The sequence below is a fragment of the Mya arenaria genome, chromosome 7 (assembly GCF_026914265.1).
Source record: "Mya arenaria isolate MELC-2E11 chromosome 7, ASM2691426v1".
NCBI lineage: Eukaryota > Metazoa > Mollusca > Bivalvia > Myida > Myidae > Mya > Mya arenaria.
The window spans coordinates 7,778,987-7,804,534 of record NC_069128.1 but is presented as its reverse complement, the minus strand read 5'-3'; the positions used below and the strand labels follow the sequence as shown (position 1 = coordinate 7,804,534).

General features: G+C 33.7%; 1 long non-coding RNA gene and 1 other non-coding gene across 2 annotated transcripts; one reads left to right on the top strand and one right to left on the bottom strand.

The window, feature by feature from the left end:
• Nucleotides 1–12,732: 12,732 nt before the first annotated feature.
• On the top strand, nucleotides 12,733–14,801 carry LOC128241932 (uncharacterized). The gene is made up of 2 exons (XR_008262528.1): nucleotides 12,733–12,798; nucleotides 14,256–14,801. It is a non-coding gene; the product is annotated as an uncharacterized LOC128241932 (long non-coding RNA).
• Nucleotides 14,802–16,755: 1,954 nt separating this feature from the next.
• Nucleotides 16,756–16,950, bottom strand: LOC128241941 (U2 spliceosomal RNA). The gene has a single exon (XR_008262529.1). It is a non-coding gene; the product is annotated as a U2 spliceosomal RNA (small nuclear RNA).
• Between the last annotated feature and the right edge of the window lie 8,598 nt (nucleotides 16,951–25,548).

Genomic DNA, 25,548 nt, shown 5'->3' with positions numbered 1-25,548 from the left:
AGTAGTATGAAAAATTAATAATATTTATGTGCTCCCTTGTTTCCGCTTGTATAACTGTGAGATACGTTCGAAGATACTGTTTGCATCAATTATGTAACGTATAATTTACGAGTATTCAACATACATTTTGTCCAAGTTCAAGCTCCTAAAGCTCAACTTCTGGTCAAAGCAAACAAATATATATATTATTATAAACGATCAGGGAAACATCTTTCACTTAGCTGGTTTTAAAAACAGGTTTAAGACCACTGTCCCCTAACTTATTATTTCTTTCACTGTCCATCCAGTTCCTATCCAGCGTGGTAATGCAAGTACTTGAAATAGTCGGATCAAATTTGTGGCTTATCGGGAGAGCTCATTGTTATTCTAGTTATCATGACCACAACAGTTGACTTACTGACCCCAAACCGCTCAAGGTTTTCTAATAACCGTGGCCAATGAACGTACCAAGTTTGAAATAAAAAAATAACAACACTAAACATCAAGTCTTTCAAATATTGGTTATAATGAAAGTGTGGCGCTGACAAGAGAAACTGACTACAAAGAAACACATACTCATTATGTGTTTGCAATACTTCGAAGGTAACACTAGGAATTTATTAAAACAAATATTTAGTATTTGTTGTTTAGTGGAGCTTTGTGTATCGGTTGGTGCAATGGACTTTCATTTAACTTTTTGTATCGTTGAGTGTCATGGCTTGAATTTCCACGTTGTAAAATGCCAACGCTTCGTTAAAGCGCACAAGACATTACAATGATTCTCTTTCGTTTGTCGGAGTTTGGTTCGTCCTCTTAATACCCACTTTAGATAACTACAGAGCGCCCCATTAAACGATTTATTAGTGTAAACTTTTATGTGGACCAAAACTATTACCATCTAGTTTTCCTTATTCAGAATGTGGTGCGTTTTGGACATCATATACTCTTTTTCACAAAAAGAGAAGGGATAGGACAGTCTTTGTTTTCTTGTTTGCATTTGAATAACGGAAAGGGTTTCATCGTCTTACTCGTTATTTGGATTCGGTGCGTTCTATCGCACCGTTAGACATTATAGTATTTTTTGTGTAAATCATTTGCTAACAAAAATGTTACATTGACATTTAAAGTTTTTGTGCGTTATTCTAATCTTGATGCGTTTTCAGAGCATAATATACAATAAAAACTTGACCAAAGATGAATAGTTATTTCTTCAGGAATAGGATGGTAAGGTTTACTTTGTCACGCATTGATTTGAAAAGTTGAATTCATTAAGGTATTTTAAAAATCAAGAGGAACAGTGTTTCAGGCATTTGAAGATAGAAATCGGGAACCGGTTCCTTATATTTTTTTTGACGTTTGCAATTTTCGAACACATGGGTTTTATAGACAAATATAACCAATACTTGTGATTCCATGTTATTTTGCAAAAGTATACTCGGAATTACGAATAAGGAACGAGTTGACAAAAAAGAAATTATGCATTATAAACTAACATTTCGCCAATACGTTGAATAGTCCCATTTCAATCCCATTTGAATCCTTTAACCATATTTCATTTAAGGAATGAATTGCGGGGTTGATATCATTATCGGGGTATGAACGCAATTGGGCCGGTCAAAGTGTGTAGAGTCCGAATTCATTTCTTATATTTACACCAAAAGTTCCTTTTTTATTCAAGAATTGTTAAAACAAATACTTCATTTCATTTAAGAAAACCATTAATTTATCCTTTTTTACCGATTCTGTAAATAGAACGACCCGACTGTAACCGGAAACATTTTTTCAAATGACGTCACAATAACGCGGGAAAAAATCAACCACTTGAAATCTGTTTTAAACGTAAAATTTAAACACTTATAGCAACAATCCATTTTAAATATAATAAATTTACACTTTCGAAAATGTTGATTTATATTTTACGAGACCTGCTGACAAAGTACAAACAATAACAAGATCAATAATTTTCATGTATAATGTTATGCGAAGAATTGCGATCCGAACATATCCGAAGATGTTGCGTTCATCGATTGATAAACGCAATTGACGAAAGGCAGTCCATATAAGGAATGAAAGTTGAGGTATAAATATGTCTATATGTACTTCATAAAGAATAAGGAATAAGAAACCAACTTATCGCGTAAGGATGACGAAATAATATAGATAACAAAACAGCATAGTAAATATATTTATATGATTTGACAGGATAGTGAGTTCTTTAACTTGTTTTTCCAATTGAGATATCATATCAATACGGCAATCTATTAGGTTCTGGTGGTTTGTATTGCCGATTAGCGAGTGCAAATAAGTTCATGCCCGAGGATTGTAGTGCTGATTAAGCGCTTGACTTGACATGTTTTACTCATTGACTAATTTAATTATTTTTCGTATTTGTTTAAATCTATAAGACAAACCTTTCCGGTAATGGTCAATAAAACTCTTAAAGCTAAATGATAAAAAATGGCTTTTTTCAGTGCCAATGTAAACAATACTTTTGTGAAAAACTACAGAAACAAGCTAAGTAGCAAACTGTTTAAACATTAACCCGGTTTAATGGCAATGATTTTTCGTTTTTAAGTTCTATGTCTTTGGCGTTTGTGTTTAAACTGTTTGCCAGGTTGTTAAACAATAGTTATTTGATTAAATGTATGCCCTTAGCTTAAGATAAAATTTATAATATACTTATTATCTAAAACATGTAATTCGCACATGAACTTTCTTCCGGTTTCTGTTTTTTTATTGCCCAAATGTTCATTCATACAAACATTTATAAATGACATAATTATATATGTATATCATTTAATACACACCATTATACTAAATAATATCAATGTGAACAAATAAATATTGATCTAACTCTTTGTTTGAAAAACTTCTATTAGCGTTTGGGACTTGTTTTCAAATAAAAAAGGTAGACAAAAAAAAAATTAAAAAAATGGGAGAGGTGGTGTGTATTTGATGTTTCGGAATAGTGTTCCTAATATAAATGTTAAATTTAAAAATGAAAAAAAAAACACAAAAAAAAACACCTGCTAACTTTAAAAAACCTACTTGCTTTAAAGAAAATGGATCTTATAAAGTACAGTTCTTTGGTGGATATTTCATTCAAATGCGCTTTACAATACTACTATATACTGGAGCTGTTTTACTAAGATAATAAGTGTTCTAATTGTTGCCATCGTCTATTATAGGTGTTGATTTTATTCTTCATTGTTGCTATTGTTTTCTCTATTTTTAGTCGTTTATTGAGATATTGGACAAACATTGCACATGTTGGTATTTTTCCTTCACATTTTGATTTAAAAATGAAATATTTTCCTAGAAGTATCATAAAATTTATTTGATAACCACATTTTTCTTTGTTTGGCATTAAATCACAAAAGCTAATGGTTTTATATGATAGTTCTATAAAGCTCACTTCATTGAAAGAATTTGTTATGAATGTTCTAAATTCACCCCAAAACGTCTGCGAAATATGACATTCCCAAAACATATGGATGTTTGAGTCGATGTTCATTACACAAAAATCACATAACCTTGATGCAACAATATTGTACGTGTAAAGCTTATCATTGTTTGGAATGATATTCATGATGTATTTATATTGGAATTCCCGAAGATTCGTATCTATTGTTAGTTTGAGCGCCTGTGTGTACACATTTTTCCATTGTATAGAGTTAAGATCAAATTGAGATTCCCAGTTTTCTTCTCGAGTTCTATTTTCAGGTTTAAGTTGTATAATAAGATTCTTGTAGACTATTTTACTAATTTTTGTATTTTCCTCCATTTTATCTACAAAGTAAGTTGGTGTGTTATATGATCTGCCTTCATTTTTCAACCGGGATTTCCAGTCATCAGGAATACTGCTGATTAAAGCATAGTATTTCAAATATCGTGTGTACCAAGATCGTATAGTCTCGATAAGTCGTTAAAGTCATAAAAAGTTTTTTTCTGTAGTCATACAAATGTTCGACATATTTTAGACCCCTATAATGCCATTCTTTGTAAAAAAATGTTTTATTATTAGGGAGTTTTATTTTGCTGTTGTTCCATATAATTTCTTTTGCTACGATCGCAGTATCCGTCTTATATGTAAACGATGCCCATGATTGTATGACTTCTGTGAGAAAAACAGATTTTAATTTAAGATTTTGAGTGCTTTTCGGATCCATACAACTTTTAAAAATTAGATCTTCTCCAAACTGTTTGGTCATTTGCATATATAATTTAACCCATATAGATTGTTTGTTTAAAACAATTATTTTTACCCAGCTTGCTTTAATTGCTTTGACAAAAATAGATATATTGAGCATTTATAAACCACCATTTTCATATTCTTGAATTATTTGATTTCTTGATATTTTATCGGGTTTTCCATTCCATAAGAATTTGTACATTTTGTTTTGTATCATTTTTAAACATGTCTCTGATGGTGTTTCCAAGACATTTAGAGGGAACAGAAGTTTTGGGAACGCAAACGTTTTGATTACAGTGATTTTGCCAAGTAACGAAAGATTCCATTTTTTCCATTTTTCAAGACATGCCTCAAATTCTAAAATCTTATCAGTGAAGTTTACTTTTTCCATCTCAACTGTGCCGTTGGTAAATGTAATGCCTAGCGCAGATGTTTGGGTGATTTGCCAATTATATTTCTTACAAAACGGTATGTCAGCGTATTTAAGGGGACCTAATCGTAAAACTGCACATTTAGCTTTATTTAATGTTAACCCTGAAACTTTTCCAAAATCGTTTAGACTAATCATAAGCTCTTCGAAAGATTTTTGTGTTCCATCCATAAGGAAACTGGCATCATCAGCAAATTAGGTTTGTTTCAGTTCTGTATTATGTACATTTATACCTTTAATATTTTTGTTTGTATTGATTTCAACAGCAAGCGCTTCTATACAGATAAGGAATAAGTACGGAGATAACGGGCATCCTTGGCGTACACCTTTTTTAATGTTGAAAAAGTCAGAAAGATAACTTTCTTTACAATGCAAGAGAAGAGATATTTTTGAAAAGTATTTTTTGAAATTACAAAATAGCTTTTGATGAAATTACGTTTTTTTGGATTATGCTGCGATGTTTGGTGTCCGTTTTTTAGAAGCGTCCTAAAATCAGAAATATTTACATATTGTTTATCTCACAATAGAAAGGAAAGCGTCCAATACTGCCCTGAGCCCATGCCGTTTTCTCTAAAGTACGTGCTGCAAATACACATGTAAGTTTGTCGGACAATGGGTAGGGACTAAATCCAGAATGTAAGTAGGTCAACGGTTCTCCGGAGTCCCAGGTGAATCTGCTTCCATCCAGACAATTGCTCGCTCCTATGTATAAATTTGTGTTCCGGATATCGGCAGGGTTTATGTGGTCCATTACAAAGTCGTCTTCTTCTTTGTCATTGACAGAATCTAAGTTTGCTCCCATTAAAGCGCACACCTGTCTTGCAGCTGAACAATTTTCATGTTTTCCCACAACCAGATAACAAGAAGATCTGAAGTGTTTCCAGCCGTCGTTGCATGTTGAGTCAGGTGGAAAGGAAATAGCAAATATTGTCAAATTAGAATGCTAACCACCTTTCACCGCCTTTATCGTCCTGGATAAGCAGGTCACATACAGGACGCTGTTTGTAGTAGCGGATTGTCACATCGCACAGTGAAGAACTTGCAAGTTTGACGCACAACCCTAAGCAGTCTACAACTGACCGAGCAGAGGCACTCTTTAAATGTATCCCAGATAAATTTGATGTTCCTTCAAGTTTCTTGTATTTGGTAAGTTGAAGACATACTGCAGTTGTTAGTAAAACGTATGTAAATGTTGCAAATAAAAATGCGAAATCCATACTAAATAAAAGGTCGTTGATAGCATGCGTACAAAGCGACAATGATACGCTGAATTATTGTAAATTTCAAGTACAAAAATAATTGACATGACGCCGCACCGCCCTGATTTATAAATGCTCAACCAATTGAGATATTTACTAGTCATGTGACAGCTATAATGGAACAATTGTGCAGATTAATCTGTAATACAATATATTCATTTTACATATGTTGTAACTTAATTTATGGATTATGCAGAATCATCTGTTATTCAATATTTTGAGAGCGTTTGCAATGGATTTGTATGCATAATACTATTTCATTAAAATGCAGGTCCTGAATGTTTAAATGATGTATTCGCTACTCATAAGGCCAATGATTTTTTGAGGATTTTTCAACAATACTTAAAATAAAATTCGCATCTATATATAACGTTTGCTGCAACAATAAAGTGGAGACGTACACAACAAAACGAAAATATGTGCGGCGTTAAACTAATCAAGAAATTAAGCAATGACCTATTTGAACGAATGCACAATGTACTTACATTTATGTAATTATGAATGTGGTAACAGCAATGAGTTGGTTCATGAATGAACATAATTGATATCGGAAAAGGTTTACGTCGATTGATTGTTCAATTTCACACATCTAAGTCGGACCAAAGTTTTGTATTTGGGATAACATCAGCTCTAATCCATTAAAAGGTTAACTAATTTTTTTCCAGTTCCAAATAACTTATATCTGAGACAGAGCGCTCTCACCTACTTGTACGCGCTATTCATGGAGTAAAATACAAGACTCGAAACGTTTCTGATCATTACCTGACTGGCAAAGTTTCACAAATATGGTGTGTACCCAACTTCTATACCTCCTTAATATCTTTACACACCCTTTTTATATATCCTTTATACAATGACTTGTGCTTATTTTGTATCTATTATATATCGTGTTTGAACTATCGAGCCTATATCTAAACAAACAATCCTTAGTTACATTTTCAAGCATTGGTAACGTTCTTTTTCGCATAAAACATATTTATCGGCTAATCGCCAATCATACGCATTTTTTCTGGAAAATGAGTAATTCAATTCCTACGGAGAGGAACTCTTTAAGGTATGCTTATGTTGTGTGCATATTCTGTGTATTTTGTTTGTTCATATTGAATAAAATATGTTTAAAGCAAGGAGTACGCGATACACTTGGCGGTTGTACGTAGTACTCAGTAGCTCGAACGGCAGAGTTTTAAATGCGAACTTCATATTATCCAATTGTGATATATGTACTACCATCAGTTTTATAAAAAGTGTAGTATTTTATGCAATGGGAAGGGTTGGGGTATAGGGCTTATCATTTTAAATGAATGAAGTGTGGGACTATTTCATAATACATCTGGACACTATTGGCCCCCACCAGCCCATAACTAGCCCCCCCCCCAACCCGTGTTGGTACTAGCATGTATTATAATGCTCTAGGGGGTGGGGGTGTCAGGTACGTAAAAAGGACATCAGGCTGAAGCTGTTATTATATTTAGACTTCAGATACAGGGAACAAGTATATTATAAATGGCTCAGATTAACTGCTAACACATTTTAGGTTGGCTATACAATTGAAACAACAAAGCCGCCTAGGACCAAACCCCAACGATTGCCGTTTTTCAAATCAAAAGAGGGGCATGACTCAACATTATTTACAGCCAGAGTGTTGAGCCTTGCTAACCGAATGTTTATTGTCCTGAAATACGTGTATCAAGTTTCATTAGAATATCATGAATAATGTCAGTCTATTGCCAAATTTTTGCTGCCCGACGACGACACGAATGAAAACTTCGAGGCCCAAAGGCTGTCATAATACCTCGAAAATAAACTAAAAATGTATCACATTATATTCTAATGATTCCCAAGCCAGTGTAGCGCGACATCTCCTTTTGAAACAAAATACATTATAATTGTTGTAAAACACATATTCGCAATATATATACGTGATTGCTCTAATCATTTAAATGCTGCTTGAAGCCTTTAACGGGTTGTAATTGATGGGCGCATGGCTTTAGGGCTTAATTTGTCAACTGACCCTTGTCCGGCTGTTTATGTTTAAATCGATGTTTAACCATGTTGCAAATGCACGAAATAGCATTACGTCTGTGGCAAAGGCTCTTTCAACTGTATATATATATATATTCCTTATCGATGTAATACATATTTAATATATTCAACATTATAAGATGTTTAAAAAGTGCATGCATATATTAAAAAGAAAACACAACAAACTTATGAAATAACACATCAAAGCCGGTATATACAATTTGATTTTTTTTTCTATCGGAACCGATTTAAATGCCGCATGTCATAATGTTTATAGGAAGTTCTTTTTCTGATGACAAAAGGTGATTGTTTTCTTTTGAAAACGTCTTGGAAGATATATATATATATATATATATATATATATATATATATATATATATATATATATATATATATATATATATATATATATATCTTATATATATATATATATATATATATATATATATATATATATATATATATATATATATATATATATATATATATATATTTCTTTCGGCAAAGAGATCATACCGCATAGTTCACAACAACACATTAAGTATAATAAAAAACATCAAATACTTTATCTTGTACTGAAAAACCATGACATGCCCACAAGTGCCAATAATTACCATTTGAGGCAATTCAAAATCATGCAGTATTTATTACTCATTATGTATCAATTGTTTCATACATATTGGAATAATACCATGTAGGCATAACCAAATGTAATTTAACACAGAAAAATAAATTCCTTTCGTTTAACCTTATACACATGAAGAAGACGAAATACTATTTTAAAAATGTACTTCACAATGTTAGAAAATACGAATACGAATTTCACGAACATATCATTCCTTAATCTCAAACGCAGCTCATTTTTCACATTACAGTGTGCTACGATTCATAATCACTAATCTACTACTCTTTCTGAAAGCGCATGTATCTGCTCATTAAAGGAATAAATGACGGATTACTCCCGACTCCACACATTCTGACCAGCCCGATTGCGTCCATACCCTAATGATATCAATCCCCCAATTAATTACTTATATTTACACCAAAGTTCATTATTTTATTCATGAATTGTTAATAAAGTATTTCATTTCATCTAAGAAAACCTTTCAGTATTTCTTTTTTACCCATTCTGTAAATAGAACGACCCGACTGTAACCAGAAACATTCATCAAATAACGTCACAATAACGCGGGAAAAGTTCAACCACTTGAGATCACTTTCAAACGTAAAATTGAAACACTTATGGCAACAATACATTCAACATATCTTGAATACACACTTTCTAAAATGTTGATTTATATTTCACAGGACTTGCTGACAGGATACAAACAATAACAAGATCAACAATTTTCATGTATATTGATAAACGATAAATAGCGATTTAAGCATATCCGAAGATGTTGCGTTCATCGGATGATAATCACAATTTCATGAAAGGCAGTTTATTTAAGGAATGGAAGTTGAGGGGTGAATATTATGCCGTGAAACAGCATCGTTCATTATTGTAGAGAAGAAGAAGGTGGGATTGAAATAGAGAATTGACTGAAGTTATTTTGTGATGCTTGGGCCTGGACGGTGGCTTTGAACTAGTCATGCAACTAATACAGTTTATGCATGCTGCTGTCATATACTTCTTAGATACATCAATAGATACATCAATAACGACAATAACGACATGAAGTATTGATAAGAAAACACAATTTATCATAGAAACAGGTAAGAGGGTAACAAGAACATCCGTTTGGTACATTATTTATTTTAATAAATTATACATAATACAAAACGAAGTATCCAAAAGAGTTATCAAATTTAGGTAATATTTGGTCCAATGGTCAGAACTTTGTTTTTAACGACACCGTTATCAACTTTTAAACGTGAAATAGTTGAAGATATGGTTAAGTTTTTAAAGCTGAAATGTTTGTCTCAAATCATGTCAGAATAACGGCAGATTGCTAATGTATCCATTAAATTTACAGTGCAATAACTATTTTAAAGATAACACCGATGGAATTACCAACGATGTTAATGCAAAACATCACCATTATTCTACACAATCAGCGCAATTTTAGTTTCTAGCGATCCCTACAATCTTTAGATGTTTAATGTTGGTTCTCTCAATGTATTTTTATGAAATTAATAATGCTTAAAGTAGGAACATAAATCAAATCCGAAACATAATCTATTTTTGCGTTGAAGCATTCAAAGTATCACCATCGTTGTTCAACAACATGTATACATTTATCTATCAATAATTCAAATGCGAAGACATAGAGACAACACCATTTGACATAAATTGTTCGAATGCTACTGTTGAAAGCATTTAACAAGCTGAACAGAAAGGTATACAAATGTCTAGTGTGGACAAGTTATTGTTGTTGTTATTTTTGTCATTTGCACACGCCTATTAGGTTTTGTCCTTTCCTCGGTAAACGACATCCCCTTTCTTCCATATCTTGCAATTACCCGTGTTCCTATCGAGATGGCGACGTGACACTAGATATAAAATCGTCATACAAACGGAGACTAATAATACAAACTAGTGAATAATCTTTAGCAGTTAAAAAGACATACATAAAATAATTGAATAAAACTTTAACTATTATAAAAGGTAATATATTTAAAGGTGTTTTAGTACTATAGAACTGTTTTCATTGTGCAAACTAAACAGATGGCAATTTATACATTATTTGAGGGAAACAGTTCTAAATCTTTATATCTTCATGGCTATGTAAGTAATGATGATAAGAACTTACTAGCATACTCATTTTCATCTCATGTCGAAGGTTAATTGATACATGTTTTTATATTATGTTTCGCTGTTATAACGTTGAATTATACAATACTCGGCGGAAAGTGAGACACCATTACCAGGCTTTCGGAGCACAAACTCATCGTTCAAATATTCTGCGTGTAACAGAGTTGGAGCCCCATGATTAAACAAGACAGATGACTGGACCACCAGTGGTCTACTGTGTTTCAGTTCAAAAAGATGAATCATTATCAACTTTTGTTGTTATGGTTGTTACGGCCCGAAGTTAGAACACATGACATAAAAATATATTTTGTGGATGTTCGACAGCTGTGGTCAATCCTTTTGTCATGGTTTTGGAATGTATTCTGAATACAGCATGTACCTCGAGGCTTTTAGGGCAGCTTTAAAAGCGTGGAACAGAAGGTTTATAGAATTACATGTATAACGTATTTAATTTATCATCAAGGGATAAGTTATTTTATCATAATATGATATATTATCTTTTTTAAATAGTACAGTTAGTTCATTGCCATTGATCGAATGTTTTTTCACAGCACTGTAACCATTTTTTAGGGAGTATAATTATCTATTATTTCATTTGCTGACGTTTTGCCTTAAATGAATTTTAAAATTATAAGCATAGACCCTTGTTTTGCGTACCGCATTATACAACGCTAGTAATATCTGCTATATGTAATTTACTACTTATAAACTGATTTTCATCTTTGAAACTTCAATTTGAATTGTTATGAAATATTAACAATTTTTTACATTTCATTACATGCTTGCAAATAGAGAATAAACAATCCAACACATAATGTATTTTCTGAAAACAATTTGTTCTTAGCTACCGGTACATTTCTTCTAAAATTACTTTTTTTAATTATTCATTCCTTTTCTTAACTAAACTTTCGTTGTTTGAATTATAATGATGTCACGTCAATTTCTATGTGTGGGTTGGAGGCACACACCCTGGATATCTAAGTTTAGCTTAATTGTCAAGAGTATGTTTTGGTGTTAACCCTTTTTTTTTTACGCTACGACTCTGAAGTATGGGGCTTTTTGATAATTCGCAAACAGATAAAGTATTATTATTATTTATATTTTATATTACGTTATGTAATGTTTGACTTTTTTATAGGAAATCTCGGATCTCAAGAGGGTGGTGCGCGGTGCACAGAAAGTAATTATGTGACAACATTGTTAAATAATAATAAGTATTCAAGGCGCTGGATTCTGGTTGAAAATAGATGAATATTTCGTACCCAAAAGGCGGAGGGAATACACTTTCTGATGATCATAAGTAAGTTCTAACGACAAACTTTTTCTCTGGTGGCATTGTTATTGTTATAAATTAAATCTGATGTACATGTATATTTCAGTGCAATATTAGAAATATCCTTGTGGCCCTATTGGTCATCGCCGTACTGGCAACAATCGTCCTCATGTCAGTAGACGCCTGACTGGCCGGGCGGCAGCTCCGATAGCCTTCCCTTCCAGAAGTGCAAGGGGCACCGGCCATATACAGACAACTGCTTCCGGTTGGAATTATAGTCGCAACAGGTGAAAGAAACTTCCAGTCAAATGCTACCGCGTTCTCATTATGGACACCGTCTTCCAGTCCAAAAGTATTAGAGGGAGTGTGGGCGTAGTTATGAGGGATGCGATGAACACAAAAACGGTGTAGTTAAGTGAATTTTACCATGTCCTGCATTGTAAGAATTCATTTTAACCAATAAAGCGTACTTTAATTTACTCGCAAATCGTTACTTAAAAGTTAATACTATTATAAGAAATGATGAAGACCCTACTTTGGTGAACATACCGAGTATCCAGGTCCAGAATGGGCTTACTCTAAAAGATTCTCCGTTTGTTCAGCTTTCTGCATCTCCCGGAACACATTAATTGGATACAAATAATAAACAATAGACAGGCTTAGATAACGGCATGTTAGTTGTTTTTACATAATGAATAATGTTGTTTTCTCTGTGAAATGGTATAAGGCCATAGCAAATTAATCATCCTTTCAGAGGTGACGTTGGTAACATATGGTGCCAAGTGTATCAGGTGGCATGACATATCATAAGGCTAAAAGGCACAGTACTATAAATATACCATGGATTGTGCAACGGAACAGTAGATTTGTGAAGATCATACTAAACTGGTAAGTTTTGTTTCAAATTTGCTATAGTTGGTTGTTAATGGTTAATTGTAGAAAACATAGTCTTGATAGCTTAAAACAGGTGGAGTTTTGTGCAGTTGTTCCAGGTTTCTCGTTTGTGTTTTTTAGTGTTTTATTTGTGTTCTATGTGATTAGCGTTTCCCCTGTGCAATTAAACATGGTTAATATTTAAACTTTTAGCTACTGAGCTTGTTTCGGTAGTTTTTCATATTTATTGACTACTGCCTGCGTTGCAAAATGATAAAGTATTGTAAATATCATTTCATTATTAAAACATGGGATCAGAGAATAAATAATTACAATACGAGTATATACAAATTGCTTCCAGTTACTATATACATGCATTTATTGCATGCTTATTATGAAAACTTTAACTGTCTGAATAGAAGGGACGTTGATTACACCCAACAACAGAAATGAACGTAGGTTGTCTCATTTTAACTCAAGTATGAATATCTCGAAACAAAGATATTTTTTGTTCAGTTCTGGGAACGCTTATTTGACATTTTAATTACTTTTTGTAAATTAAGTTCGTGATACTTAATGAAATTCTTGATCTTGTCTATTCTTTATGTCATACGCTCGTTGGGGTGCTGCTTATACTTATGTGGATATATATGTATTGGAAAAGCTATTAAAGCTGCACTCTCACAGATTGAACGTTTTGACAACTTTTGTTTTATTTTTTGTCTTGGAACGCGATTTTTTTGCGTTAATATCTGCAAACCAATAATAAAAAACCTGCTGACAAAAGATCAAATTGCAGCTTATTTCCTTCCAAAAGTTGATGTTTTATGCATTTTTCTTAAACCGATAGTAGCGGTTTAAGCCATAAAACATTAAATTTGTTATTGAAATATGTACAATAGTGAACACAAAGATGCATGAGTTGTAATGAATAATACAACATACAGTGACATAACTGTTATGTTTTATGTTAATATACCTTAGCAAGCATTTATGACGTATAAGCTTCGAAATACAAAAAATGATTTCTGTCGAACCTCGTTGGCTCGACCTCAAAGAGACCAGCGGGAATAACGTGAGTCTTGGAAAGTTCGAGCCAAGCGGCCAATGCATACCTTAAGTATATAAGAAACAGTTCCTTACATTGAGTCTAAGCAAACGAGGAATCTGGGACAAAGAGAGTTTGCGCCAACGGAGTTCGATTGTAATAATAATGTCATTAACGTTTTGATATAAGCACGTTTTAAAAAAGTTATCAAGGTACGGAACCAAAACAATCAAGGAGGGTTAATCGGGTTCGACAATTATTTTATTTTTTTATGATGAAACATGTTGTAGAAATAGTAATGTCGCTACGGAAGAAAGTTTTCATGGAGGAAAATTATATCGCTAAGGAACAGCTAATCCTGACCCAAATTCCGGTCAAAATAGCTGCTTACTGATGATATTTAATAATGTGCTTTATTCCTCAGAGCAAGATGTCGAAAATCATCGCTGTTTTGGTGTTGTTTGCCCTCCTTTGCTCCGTCACTCTTTGTCAAGAGTCGTGTGGCGTTTATCACAGCAGCGCATCGCCAAATTGCTCGGGCAAATCCCCACGTGAAGATGTCTGTCGCCGAGCGGACCACCTGTGGACGTTCAGGCGCGGAGAGTGCGTGAAGCTTCCGGTCAAATGTTACAGCCGCCTTATGATGGACAACGCCTTCGAGTCGAAGGGCGAGTGTGAAAGATCGTGCAAAAGTGGTTATTACTGGTAGAGCTATTGGCAATTGTGTTGTGCATCCAAATTTGAAATGATAAAGACTCGCTATGCTTTGGGACTACTTTTCGCTTATCTGTGAATTGAAATTCTTTTGAATTTTTTTTTTTCGAAAACTGTGTTGGGGCAATGTTTTATTGGTGTTTTTGTTTGATCGTTCAAATTCATACAATACATAACTTTTCGTCTTTTTTCATGCCCTATACCTTTAACAGATCATAGTTCTATATGTATTTAAATAAACTTTAGCTATCCTCTATATGTTTCAGTGTTATTACACTATCGTTTTGTCATAAGATGTCAATGACACCGAGGTTAAACACGTCCTTGATAAACTTAAAGTTCACAAGACAATTTGCACTAATGAAAAAAGACATAAAATGCAAAAATAGTTGATCGCTCTTTTCAACAGATTGATACGACAAGATAAATAGTTCCCTACTGAATGGAAACTTGATTTATTTAATTACTTTAGAGAATTGTTAGTCGGACAGAGGTGTGTATATATTTTTTAATGACTAACAATCTACAAATATTGTTCATCAAAATACAATCAAGGCCTTTGAAAGGGTATTACACGGGGGTCTCATTTTCAGACTCTAAGGATATGGAATATCAGGCGACGTATTAAGAGGGTTATTTACTGAATAGGTCTTAACGAGTGTTTATTGTGTGTTTTTTTCCAATTTTGAGCCGCTCACACTGGGGGTCGCACAGGGCTCACCCATAGGCCCAAATATATTTTATCACTTATTGATTTAATGGTAACGATATCGCTTACACCAATGCGAGCCCAAATATACACTTTTGCAGATGATAGCCCTCTCGCCAACTCATCTCCTAACCCTTATTACATGAAAACTACAATTAATTATGTTTTACAAAATGATTCCTACTGGCTAGTAAAGTTCAATCCTTCTTAATCATAATCCTTTTTTGTTCACTAACACACCAGCTTCTCACCGATGACAGCGTTAATTCTGCTGGGAAAATGTTTCTTTGAGAGCCTTTGAACAGAAGCTACATCGTGAACTCGTCGACAAATTCATATATCCTACTTTAGTGCATTTTGGAATACTCATCAATATTCTGGTATAATTCAACAATCAACAGAAAGGAAATTTCTTATCAGAATAAAATACATTACCTCGTTATGTCGAATTTTTCGGGACCTAGTGAAGTCGAGATAACGAACAGTCGACTCATCCGAATTACAAAAAAATATCACCAATCCCAACACGTTTGAGTTGGATTGTACGATGTTTACATCCACAATTGAACGGTCTTGTTAAATATTTTCGTCGTGAAAACAGCAAACTTATTATTGAAAAATAAAGTGAAACAAAAGAAGAATTATTTGTGTCAAATTTATTTCTTTTACGTTTATGGATCACACAAAACACATATAAAACCACAATTGCATACATTTGTACATTGTAATATTTTATACCGGGTCCTTCTCTGATTTGGTCGACCAGAGCAGTGGAACTAACATTTGACATTTTGAAGTTATTCTTTCTGTTCCCATTCGGGATTGATATCTAATCAATAAAATGTTCATGTTTTATACAATACCAAAGAGCTTGAGCAATAAATGTCTCTTTAACTAAATACATAAACAAACAACTTTAATTATTCGCACTTACCAATTACATTTTTGTATCCCACAGTTTGTTATATTGACACGGACGGTATTTTGCGACATGCCGCAAACCGTCATGAATATTTTCACACCTACGTCTCGATCTACAGTTCTACATAAAGAACATAGGAAATGTGTGAAATTCGACCACTGGGACTGAAAAACGTGGTCGACATAGCGAAAAAGTCGAGATAAAAAATCGACACAAACAGATTTATTTTATAAAGAATAAGAAGGAGTAAATTCGGGACCGGAAAAAAGTCGACATAACCGGAAAGTCGACTTATCCGACGTCAACATAGCGAGGTTCGACTGAAAATAGTTATAAGACTCACATGATCACTTTTAATTGCACGATCGGCTATATTTGACTGTCGGATAGAAGGAAAATAAAAACACGGAATTTTGGTTAAAAAATATACTCACGGCGAACTGCCTTCGTACTTAATTAACATTTTCAACTAACAGGTAATTACTCAAATCTCTGTAATTTGAGAACACGAAAGCTTGATATCAATATATATACATTAAGAAATATGAACACGCGTTAAACAATACCGTCGTCTTTTTCAATGTGTAATTTGCTTGAAATCAAAAACAAAAAATCTCTTCAACTGTTTTTGCTTGAAAAAGCGTAAATCAGAACATATATTTAAGCGAACCGCCGCCCTGTCTTTTAATCTATGTGGACAACGCTGTTACGTGATATTAAGCTGATAAGAACAGATACTACACTTTGATCTTAGCCAAAAGGCCGAGAAGCGATATACCATAATGCTTGGCCAAGGAACACTTGCAGTGATCTAAAACCAACTTGTTTAACAGCCACATTCGATTCCCTATGGCGCTAATTGCTCTACTATTCACACGTTGCGATACAGTAGAAGTTGCCGACCATTTTCTTTCATAACACACACTTTTCGCTGATCATCGATTTAAGCTTAAAACAAGCTCATCGATTTAAGCTTTAAACAAGCTCAGTAGCCAAAATTTTAACAAAAACCTCGTTTAATGGCACAGGGTAAACGCCAAAGACATGGAACACAAAAACAAAAGAAGAAACATGGAACAACAGCACAAAACTCCACAAACAACACAGTGCATATATTTCTATATAAAGTCTAGGTATGTTTATCAAGGATTGTTAGGTACCGCCTTGGAACGGTCAGTAAAATGTAAATTTACTGGGGTTTTAAACCAGTTTACGTGCACAAACCTCTCTTTTATCCAAACAAACCCAAATTAACTTTTATTTTCCTGTTTTAAGGCAAAGGCTCAGACAGGATTCCGCGACACCTTCAGTGTTTATTTTCAAAATATAAGGAAGCCTTACCTGAGTAGAATTGCTAAATTTATATAACTAAATAGCATTAAAAATCGATGCATGTTGTGTTTGATACCTAATTTGTATTCATTCTTAAATTGTTGCCAGAAAACATATGTTTAACTAAATTGTGTTACTCTGAAAACGAAACAATTATCTGATCGAATCGTGCATATTTTGCGAAGGAGCGATTAATTTTACGTCTCTACAAATATATACAAATCAACTGACCTGTAGAGAGCGTTGTCTTGAATTCGCTAACAGTTCAGGGAGAAAATAAATAAAAGCATGCGTTTTATTTCGCAATAATGGTTGTTCAAACGCATTGTGATGGAACAAATAAATAAACAGTTTCATATAAGTTTACTTAATTTTGAATTCATTTTCAAATGTCAATTCCTGTAAACAACCGGTCCTGAGTTCAATTCAGGCTTAGAGTCGCTAACGTTAGCTAACGTTTGTAAGCTGTTTTTCATCTGTGTCCCACTTGTAACGTTGCACATACACTGCAAGCGGGGAACCAAATCGCAATTGTTAACCGCAGACACTATAACTTTTCACAGGCGGATGTAAACCAGGAAGAAGGAAACGGTGTTTTAATTAATTCAATGTTAATAAAAACTTTCAATTCAAAATATCTCTGGTAGATGAAACAATTCGTGATGTATCTGAATACATCGAGCTTCTTGATTTTCCGATGGCTTCTAAATATACATAGATCAGTATTGTGGATTTATTTTAAACTTATCAATGATAATCAAACAGTGGTTATTCCAGGCGAAAAACCGGACGTTTCATAAAGACTTATTTGAGCACGAGGAGGAACCCCCCTCCCCCATTGTGCAGAAGGAGGAAATCTCTGCCTTATTGCGTACGAGGAGGAAACCTCCTGCCCCATTAATCAAGAGGAGGACCCCCCTGTCCCATTGAGTTCCAAATACTCATTCACTTCTGCACAAATCATGCATATGAACAAATAACGTAAAAGAGATTGGTGCTCGGTACGCAAATACGCAGAATTTGATTGATACGCAGACTCGCAAAATAGTTTAAGGATTCGGTTATCAATAATTTGATTATTTGGTACGCAATTAGAGGGAAGGTAACGAACACTTTTATTATATATCCATAAAAAAACCACGCTCAATACAGATCGCGAAATATGGTAGTCCGTATTTCACTTTTGTGCAATAAGGCCGTATTCTATTCTGGAGACATAACATCATAAGCGTATCCTTGCGCGATGATGCGCGATGTTAAAATGACATCATAACACAAAAGAGCGAGTCATTATAATGAGATTTTATATTTATTCATTTATTCTGAAAACATGTGTCTGTTAAGAGATTTAACCAGCAAAGTATATTCATAAAAGGATTGTTTATTTTAGAACTTTGTTTAAATCTTGGAGGTCGTATTCGAAATTTGTTTCAGATATTGATTTCGGTTGGCATGCGCCTTTTGATACCCGAAAATGCAAAGATCCATTCGATTCGAATACAACCTTTCGAATCAAAACACCGTTCACTTTTTGATTACACCATCGTATTAACATTGCAGGAGTTGCAGCCTTGAATTTCATGTCCACCATCGTACCTGATGAAATTATATTCATTTATCCTTATGTAAATATTTGTGACAGTTGAAATATAGATGGGATTTATATATTACACAATCAATATACAAATAAATAAAATGTACATTAACACAGCGGTGAATATGCTTATAAACAAAATGTGAACGTGAAATCAAATATAAAAGAATGTATTTCCTCGAACAAACTCGATGCCAGTTCGAAAGTGTCTTGATATTTTGTGTAAATTAAATACCATACAAAACTATGCTAGAATACGCAGAATATAGTGATGATCATAAATAAGGAACTGCATATATATATATTAAGAGCATTTATGACATAATTGTAGACAAAGGAAAAATTCAATCAATGGATATACATTATAGTTCACTGAAGAAGAACTTTCACCCTGGAAAGCAACAGAATATCTTGATTTTCAGAAAGCGTCTAAAATCCTTATTAAAATATCCAATGATATAAGGGTTGATACTAGTATTAATCATATACGACCTAGATAGCACTTTCTGCCAAGCAGGTACATTATACGATTCCCCAACCTCTTTAGTTACCAAGAGAACATAGCAAGGAATGTACGATACAACAGAGGCAACTGTTACACAGAACATCTTTTTTGTAATCAACCTTTGAATGGACCTGTTCTTGTTCTTGTTTTTCTTGCCCGTTTTTTCTTCCACTTGGATGGCATTATTTGGTGTTTGTGGCTCATCCATGGTCTGTTTGGGCCTGTCCGGTTTGAACGGTTTCATTTCAAATACGTTGCCATCACTTTGTGTTGGTGTTTCGTCCATGCTTAGATCAGAAGATAAGGGTTTTTCTTTGAGAACTTGTGTCATCAATATATTGAGAGTGTTAGCAATTGATTTGTATGCTTTATACTATTTCATTAAAATGCATGTCCTAAATGTTTAAATAATGTATTCGCTAATCATAAGGCCAACGAAATTTTTGAGCATATTACACAACACTTCATAACGAATTTGCATCTATATAACGTTTGCTGCAACAACATGTCGGAGACTTACAAAATAAAACGAAAATATGTGCGGCGCATTTGGACATTGCTATTTAGGGATATATACTCACTCCTTACAACACTCCCGCGTTAAATGTAACACAAATGTACTCTTTGAACTCGGCAACATGTACTTATATTTATGTAATTATGAATGTGATAACAGCAATGAATTGGTTCATGAATGAACATTATTGATACCGGAATAGGTTGACGTCGATTGATTGTTCATTCCTAAGTCAGACAAAAGTTTTGTATCTAGAATAACATCAGCTCTAATCCATTAAAAGGTTAATAAATTTCGTCCAGTTCAAAATAACTTACATCTGAGACAAAGCGCTCTCACCAAATTGTACGCGCTATTCAAGGAGTAAAATACAAGACTCGAAACGTTTCTGATCATTACCTGACTGGCAAAGTTTCACAACTATGGTGTGTACCCACCTTCTATTCCTCCTAAATATCTTTCCACACCCTATATATATCCTTTATATAATAAATTAATGCTTATTTTGTGTATATATATATATTATATCGTGTTTGAACTATCGAGCCTATATCTAAACACACAATCCTTAGTTCTACTTTTAAGCATAAGTAACATTGCTTTTCGAATAAAACATATTTATCGTCTAATCGCCAATCATACGCAATTTTCTGGAAAATGAGTAATTCAATTCCTACGGAGAGGAACTCTTTGAGGTATGCTTATGTTGTGTGCATAATCTGTGTATTTTGTTTGTACATGTTGTATAAAATATGTTTAAATCAAGGAGTACTCGATACACTTGGCGGTTGTAAGCAGTACTCAGTAGCTCGAACGGCAATGTTTTGAATTCGAACTCCATATTTTCCAATTGTGATATATGTACTACAATCAGTTTTATAAAAAATGTAGTATTTTATAGGTAATGGGAAGGGTTGGGGTGTAATGCTTATTATTTTAAATGAATGAAGCGTGGAACTCTTTCATAACACATCTGGACACTATTGGCCCCAACCCCCCATAACTAGCCCCTCCCAACCCGTGTTGGTACTAGCATATCTTATAATGCTCGGGGGGGGGGGGGAGAGGTCCGTTACGTAAAGAGGATAACAGGCTGAAGCTGTTATTATATTTAGAGTTCAAATACAGGGAACAAGTATATTATAAATAGCTCAGATTAACTGCATACACATTTAAGGTTGGCTTTACAATTGTAACAACAAAGCCGCGTAAGACCAAACCCACACGATTGTCGTTTATCAAATCGAAATAGGGGCATGATTCAACATTATTTACAGCCATAGAGTTGAGCCTTGCTAACCGAATATTCAATGTCCTGAAATACGTGTACCAAGTTTCATTAGAATATCATGAATAATGTCAGGCTATTGCCAAATTTTTGCTGCCCGACGACGACACGAATGAAAACTTCGAAGCCCAAAAACGAACTAAAAATGTATCACATTATATTCTAATGATTTCCAAGCCAGTGTAGCGCGACATCTCCTTTTGAAACAAAATACATTATAACTGCTGTAAAACACATATTCGCAATATATATATATACGTGATTGCTTTATATCTTTTAAATGCTGTTTGAAGTCTATTCCTGGCTTTAAGGCTAATTTTGTCACCTGCAGGTCTTCAATGCTGCAAGTGTTTGGTTAGTAACAAAATGCTAACCAATGGAAGATCAACACTCAGAGACAACCAATCGGGGACTGATCGCCATCCATTTCACAACCAATCACGGTTTTTAGTCACAACATTCACAACAGACCGCTATCCTTTATCAGCAGAGTGAAAAAGCATACCATCTATTAAAAAACGTGAACGGTCATTGGGGAGTTGCACAGCGTGGTAGCCGGGAAGAGTTCATAACAGTCTTTATAGTAACATTCCTTATAGTTAAAAATATCTTGAAGACATAGGCAAGATCTTTCTCTTTCCACAGCCTGTGGAATAGAGAGATATTTGTCGAGTTGACTGCCATCCAAAATGTAATCGCCAATATTAGTACTGTTGATAGAACTAATCTTGGCTGAACCTTGTCCTGGCTGTTTTATAGTATTTTCATAAAACTTGCAATGAAAGTTCACTTAGATTAGACCGAGAGCCACAGGTAGCACGTTTATGCACAAATGTGTCCATCCGGACTGACCCTTGTCCGGCTGTTTATGTTTAAATCGATGTTATACCATGTTGCAAATGCACGGAATGCATTACTTCTGTGTCAAAGGCTCTTTCAACGGTACATATTTTCCTTATCAATGTAATACATATTTAATATATTTAACATTAAAAGATGTTTTAAAAAGTGCATGCATATTTTACAAAAAGAAAACACAACATACTAACGAAATAAAACATCACAGCCTGTATATTTAATTTGACATTTCTTTTCTATCGGAACCGATTTAAATTCCGCATGTCATAATGTTAATATGACGTTCTTTCCCATGCCAAAAGGTTCTTGTTTTCTTTTGAAAACGTCCTGGAAGACAGATAGATACATATAAAATTCTTTCGGCCAAGAAATCATACCGCATGGTTCACAACAAAACATAAAGTATAATAAAAACATCAAATAATTTATCTTGTACCGAAAAACCATGACATGCCCACAAGTGCCAATAATTACCATTTGGACCATTTCAAAATCATGCAGAATTTCATTACTCATTATGTATCATTTTTTTCATACATAATGGAATAATACCATGTAGGCATAACCGAATTTAATTTAACATAGAAAAATAAATTCCTTTCGTTTTACCTTATACACATGAAGTAGACGAAATACTATTTCAAAAAAGTACTTTACAATGTTAGAAAATACGAATACGAATTTCACGAACATATCATTCCTTAATCTCAAGCGCAGCTCATTTTTTCACATTACAGTGTGTTACGATTCCTTATCATAATATTCTACTCTTTCTAAAAGCGCATATATGTGTTCATTAAAGGAATGAATGGCGGAATACTCTGGACTCCACACATTCTGACCTGCCCAATTGCGTTCATACCCCGATAATGACATCAATACCCCATTTCATTACTTATTTTTACACCACAGTTCATTATTTTATTCAAGAATTGTAAATAAAATATTTCATTTCATCTAAGAAAACGTTTTAGTATTTCTTTTTACCCATTCTGTAAATAAAACGACCCGACTGTAATCAGAAACACTAATCAAATAACGTCACAATAACGCGGGAAAAGTTCAATCACTTGAGATCACTTTAAAACGTAAAATTGAAACACTTATGGCAACAATGCATTCAATATATCGTAAATAAACGCTTTCTTAAAAGTTGATTTATATTTCACGGGACCTGCACAAGATCAACAATTTTCATCTATATTGATAAATTGCGATTCAAGCATATTCGAAGATGTTGCATTCATCGGATGATAATCGCAATTGCCGAAAGGCAGTTAATTTAAGAAATTGTAGTTGAGGGGTGAATATTATGCCGTGAAACGGCATTGTTCACTATTGTAGAGAAAAAGAAGGTGGGATTGAAATGGAGAATTGACTGAAGTTATTTTGTGATGCTTGGGCCTGGACGGTGGCTTTGAATTAGTCATGCAACTAATACAGTTTTCGCATGCTGCTGTCATATACTTCTTAGATACATCAATAGATACATCAATAACGACAATTACGACGTGAAGTATTGATAAGAAAACATAATTTATCATAGAAACAGATAAGAGGGTAACAAGAACATCCGTTTGGTACATTGTTTATTTTAATAAATTATACAGAATACAAAACGAAGTATCCAAAAGCGTTATCAAATTCAGGTGATATTTGGTCCATTGGTCAGAACTTTGTTTTTAACGACACCGTTATCAACTTTTAAACGTGAAATAGTTGAAGATATGGTTAAGTTTTTAAAGCTGAAATGTTTGTCTCAAATCATGTCAGAATAACGGCAGATCGCTAATGTTTCCATTAAATTTACAGTGCAACAACTATTTTAAAGATAACACCGATGGAATTTACAAGGCTGTTAATGCAAAACATAACCATCATTCTACACAATCGGCGCAAATCTAGCTTCTAGCGATGCCTACAATCTTTAGATGTTTAATGTTTGTTCTCTAAATGTATTTTCATGAAATTAATAACGCTTAAACTAGGTACATAAATCAATTCCGAAACATAATTTTATTTTGCGTTGAAGCGTTAGAAGTACCACCATTGTTGTTTAACATGTATACATTTATCTATCAATAATTCAAATGCGAAGACATAGAGACAACACTATTTGACATAAATTGTTCGAATGCTGCTGTTGAAAACAAGCTGGACAGAAAGGTATACAAATTTCTAGTGTGGACTATTTATTGTTGTTGTCACTTGCACATGCCTATTAGGTTTTGTCCTTTCCTCGGAAAACGACATCCCCGATTCTTCCATGTCAATTTACCGTGACTTCATCGACACGAACACGTGACATTAGATATAAGATCTTCATACAAACCACACAAGTAATAAAAAATAGTGAATACTCTTAAGCAGTTTTGAAACATCAATAAAACACAGTGCATATTAAGATAAATAAATAACGCTATTACTGTTCTAACAGGTAAACTATTAAAATAGTTCTAAGTACAATGGGGTTGTTTTTATTGTTCAAACTGAACAAACGGGTCATTTGTATGATATTTTGAAGGAAACACTTCCAATTCAATTCGATATCTTAATGACTATGTTTAGAATGATAAAACGAACTTATCAGCTACTTCATTGGAAAGGTTTACTGTAAACGATTCATTTTCGCTATGTATAAGCAATGGTCGGCGGTACTCTGAGACACCATCTACAAGCTTCCACAACACAAACACGTTCTCGTGTAAAAGAGTTGGAACCCCGTGAGTAAACAAAACAAATAACCGGAACACCAGTGTTCTATTGTGTTTCAGTTCAAAAAGATAACTCATTTTTATTATTATGTCAACTTTTTTTTGTTATGAGGATTGAACGGCCCGAAGTTTAAACAAATGACAGTATAATATGTTTTGTGGATGTTTAACAGCAGTGGCCATACGTGTTGTCATGGTTTTGGAATGCATTTTAAAAACAGCATGTACCCCGAATCTTCAAGAGCAGCTTGAAATACGTGGAACAGAAGGTTAATACGACTATAACGTATAGTTATTTTATCATAATGTGATTTTAAATAGTGCAGTTAATTCATTGCGATTGATCGTATGTTTCCCTAGAGAATATGATCATTTATTAATTTATTTGCTGACGTTTTGCCCTTACAGCCTTTTCAAAAATATATGCATAGAAACTATTTATACAACGCTAGCAATATCTGCTATATGTAATTTACTACTTATAAACTGATTATCATCATTGAAACTTCAATTTGAATAGTTATGAAATATGTTCACATATTTGTTTACAATACAGACTTGCAA